The following is a 5,130-nucleotide window of genomic DNA, read 5'->3' as shown; positions in this document are numbered from 1 at the left end:
CTTTGGGACTGGCCACGACTGGTGTTAAAAGCTAGTTGATAGCTCGCATTATGGAAGCTAATCCATCGGAAAATTGGGTGATAGGAGACAGTATTGCGAGGAGGGATTTCGAAGAAACGCGGAACGTAACTATAGCCGCGGCAAGTGGAAGTTTGGATGAGCTTGCGCTGTTAAGACGAGAGATGGAAATCTTTTGAAAAGAGAAGGTGATAGCAGAACGAGAAGTGGAATTAGGGCGAAAGGAAATAGAGATCCATCGAAGGACACAACGTCCTGCTATTAGTCAATTTTACAGGTTGGAAGAGAAAAACCAGTCACCTGCACAAACGGAGATAAGTAAATTATCGTTAAAAGCTGTTATTTAATTGATTGGATATTTTGAAGGGGAGGCAGATGAGTTTACAATATGGGAAGATCACGTAAACTACCTGCGTGACATGTATCATTTGACCGAAGACCTGGCAAAAGAGATRATCGTACAGCGTTTGAAGGGGCGAGCGTGAGAGTGGTTTAGATCGCGGCGAAAATACCTGCATCTCACAGTGGATGAAATTTTAGTGGAGTTGCGAAAAATGATCTATYAGCGAATCAGCAAGATTACCTTGCGAACGAGGTTCCCGGAACGTGTTTGGAAGCGTGACGAGTCTTTTAACAATTATTTCCATGAGAAAATCATATTAGCGAACTGGATAGAGATTGACGAGGAAGAAATAATCGAATTCATCATCGCTGGAATACCAGATCATTTGCTACGAGATCAAGCAAGGGTGCATGGTCATAAAAGGAAGGAATCTCTTCTAAGCGCGTTCGAGCATATATCATTGCGGGGACGCCCGCAACAGACAGAGATGGTCAACACGACGACGTGTCGAAGAAACATAGACGTAAGCGTTAAAGAAAAAATAGGTAGCGTATCAGAGAACTGTTTAAAGTGTAAAAATTGCGGTGCGAGGGGTCATTTTAGCGAGGAATGCCCTTATAGGAGTAAAGGTATGAAGTTTTTTGAATGTAGAGAGTTTGGTCATATCGCAGTTAATTGCCCTAGAAACAGTAGTACTAACAAAGATTCATGTAGTATCTCGCGATCTGTGCGTAGTGAATATTGTAARGAAKTAATAATAAATRGKCRGAGAATTAMCGYGCTAATCGATACCGGAAGCGATATATCTTTAATGCGAGCTACAGAGTATATTCAAGTAGGATCACCTAGAATGAAACCGAATAAGATTAAATTTCGTTGAATAGGATTGGAGGACAATAAAACATTAGGGAAATTCTTTACAGGGATTGAAATTGATGGTAAACTATACACAATTAAAATTTTAGTGGTACCTGATACATTAATGCAGCATGATATTTTGATAGGGACCGATTTCTTAGATGCGGTGGACATTAATATTAGAAGGGGAAAAATTTCAATCAGCAAACCAACGAGAGGCGAAGAGGACAACAGTAAGGTAGTTGAAGTTTTAACGATAGACTGTATCTATGATACAGACGAATTGAATCATTCACACATTCCGTCGATTGAGCATAAAGAATTGGTAGGTGAATCGATTAGTAATCATAATCCGGTTAAAGCGCGCAATGTTGGTGTTAAAATGAGTTTAATGCTAAAAGACGAAGAGCCAGTTTATCAGCGATCAAGATGTTTATCTCTGTCGAAGGAGCAAGAAATTGAGAAGTTAAAGTTATCTAGTGGTATTGTCCGACTATCATTTTCTGAGTACGCGAGTGGTAAGGCTACAATAGCCGAAGCGGAGTATGAACTCTCAGATGCTGTTCGAGACCAGTTGCAGAAAGTGCAACGAAAAAATATAAAAAATATAACAAAGGACGTAGAGAAGCAAAACGATATAATGAGAATGACTTGGTGGCAATCAAGCGAACGCAATTGGTACCAGGCTTAAAAATTGGCATCAAAATATTTGGGTCCGTATCGGATAATAAAAGCCTTACGTAATGATCGATATGTGGTGCGTAAGGTTGGCGATTTGGAGGGTCAATTACAAACTTCTACATCGGCGGATTACATGAAACCGTGGGTTAAAAGCATAAACATTGGGTTGAGTGATAGTGAGTCGAGTGATGATTAGTGATTATTATGAAAGACATGTAAATAACCATGAGTGAATGAAATTCATGCGGATAAATGAATGTGAAGCGAAACGGTATCTGGGGACAGATACCGCTGCAGAATTGCCGAGTGTAGGAGATATGGTGATCGTTGCCGTATTTTTAGCGTGGAGTGATAGGATTTTGTTAGATTAGGTAACCGGGGACAACGGACGAAATAAAAGACAGTTAGTTAGTATTGAGCGTTGTAAGAGAGAGGATCTGCATTTGTATTAATCATAAAAAGTTGTATTCCGTACGAACTAAGGCCGATAAATACTGAACGCTGAAAATGCTTAAGTGAAATACTGCTTGCTAGACATAAAAAAGGGTTTTTTAAATTGTATCATTACTTGTAACGAGAAATAGATACATTATGATAATCCAAAGAGAATAAAATCATATGGATTAGCAAGCCATGCGTCAACATCCACAGCAAAACCGAATAATCACGCAAAAAACTCATGATATGTATTTGGTGGGATCAGCTGGGTGTAGTGTATTATGAGTTGCCTAATCCGAGCAAAACAATCACCAAAGCCTTCTATCAAACACTATTAATGAGACTGAGCAAAGCTTGGAAGGAAACATGCCCTTAATAGTATTTTAGACAGGAATATATTATTCTCCTGTATGACAATACTCGTCCACATGGAACGGCTTCCGTAAAATAGTATTGGGAAACACTTGGTTGGGATGTTTATACCCACCCGCCGTTTTCACGAGACATTTTACCGTCCGATTATCGCCTATTTCGGTCCATGGCACATGCTTTGTCGGAGCAGGGATTCAAATAATATTAAAATTCCAAAAATTGGGTTGATTCGTGGATAACTTTAAAAGATAAAGAGTCCTTCCGACGTAGGAACCGAATATTGCCTGAGAGAAGGGAAAAAGTCATTGCAAGTGATGGACAGTAGTTTAAATAACCTTAAAATTTCATTTTTTTAGAATAAATGCATAATTTTTATTAAAAAAACGGCGGAATGTTATATGTACACTTAATACAACTTTTTTTGGTTACTTTTTGTGTAGCATTTAATTATATTTAAACAAAATTCGATTGCAGTAAACCAAACATCTTTTCTGTAAAGTTTCTAAAAGCACATTGTACCGTCGCTAAAAACTTTTCAATATATTTGAGAAAAGTTTTCGCCGCTCTATAGATAAATTATTAGTGAAAACTATCAGATATCTAAAGAAATGCTATAGAACAAAAGCAATAAAACCTTTTCTTTCAAGTTTAAAAGCCTATACTAACAAATGAAAAGTGTTAGTTCGAATAATATCAAGCAAATAAAATTTATATCTTAATAACTGCAGTCCAAAAAAAGAGAAAAAATCATTTTATTACAACATTTTTTGGTTACTTYACGTGTAATATTTCATTAAATTTTGAAGAAATTCGATTCTAGTCAACAAAAAATCTATTGTGTCTAGTTTCTAGTTGTTCATTTTTACAGTTGCCAAAAATGTATTATTATATTCAAAAAGAAATTTTTGCTACTTTCTGGATTAAATCGTAGTTATAAAATAAAAACAATATAAGTAAGTGCTATTTACTAGACGCTATGAAACGTTTTTTTTCAAGCTTTAAAGCGTATATGTACAAATAAATAGTGATAAGTTCGAAAGAATTTTGCAAACATCATTTATATTTGGACTACTGCCGTCAAGAAAAAGGAAAAAAATCATTTTATTACGAAGTTTTTTGGTTACTTTACATTTAGGATTCAATTCTTGTTCGTCGAAACTCGATTGTAGTCAACCAGACATCCATCCTGTAATGTTTCTAATAGCACTATGTACCTTCGCTAAAAACTTTTTAATATATTTAGAAAAAGATTTAGCTGCTTTCTAGATTAATTATAAGTAAAAACTATGAAATATCTAAAGAAATGCTCTAGAACAAAAGCTGTAATACTTTTTCTTTCAAGTTTTAAAGCGAATACTAAGAAATGAATCTGTTTCGTCCAACAAAATCTAGCAAAAAACATTTATTTATTAACGATTGCAGTCCAAAAAAAGAGAAAAAATCATTTTATTACAACATTTTTTGGTTACATTAATTGAAGAATTCAATTCTTTTTCAACGAAACTCGATTGTAGTGAACCTGATATCTATTCTGTTTTGTTTCCAGTAGCACATATGTACTTTTGCTAAAAATGTATTCCTATATTTGAAAAGAAATTTCAGCTACTATCTGGATTAAATCGTAGTTATAAAATAAATACAATCTAAAAAAAGTCTATTCAACAGACGCTATGAAACGTTTTCTTTTAAGCTTTAAAGCGTATACTTACAAATACTAAGTGTTAAATCCGAAAGAATAATGCTAACTTAATTTATATTGGGACTACTGGAGTCAATAAAAAGGAAAAAAATCATTTTAATTCCACATTTTTTTGTTACTTTACGTTTAGAACTCAATTATTTTTTGTCGAAACTCGATTGTAGTCAACCTGACATCCATTCTGTAATGTTTCTAATAGCACATTGTACTTTCGCTAAAAACTTTGTAATATTATCAAGAAAAGTTTTCGCCGCTTTCTAGAATAATTAAAAGTAAAAACTATCAAATATTTAAAAAAATGCTGTAGAACAAAAGCTATAAAAAATTTTCTTTCAAGTTTTAAAGCTTATACTAACAAATGAAAAGTTTTTGGTCCAATAAAGTCTAGCAAATAACATTTATATTTAAACAACTGCTGTACAGAAAAAGAGAAAAAATCATTTTATTACAAATTTTTTTTTTTACTTTACGAAAAGAACTCAATTTTTTTTTATCAAAACTCGATTGTAGTAAACCTGACGTCCTTTCTGTTTTGTTAATAGTAGCACATTTTTACCGTTGCTAACAATGTATTATTATATTTAAAAAGAAATTTCCTTTACTTTCTGGATTAGATCGTACTTATAAAATAAATACAATCTAAAAAAGTGCTATTTAACAGACGCTATGAAACGTTTTCTTTTAAGCTTTAAAGCGTATACTTACAAATACTAAGTGTTAA

This window comes from Polistes canadensis, unplaced genomic scaffold (genome assembly GCF_001313835.1).
Source record: "Polistes canadensis isolate GaletaPanama2010 unplaced genomic scaffold, ASM131383v1 scaffold_353, whole genome shotgun sequence".
Taxonomy (NCBI): domain Eukaryota; kingdom Metazoa; phylum Arthropoda; class Insecta; order Hymenoptera; family Vespidae; genus Polistes; species Polistes canadensis.
The sequence above is the reverse complement of the archived record's forward strand: the minus strand, read 5'-3'. Positions refer to the sequence as shown.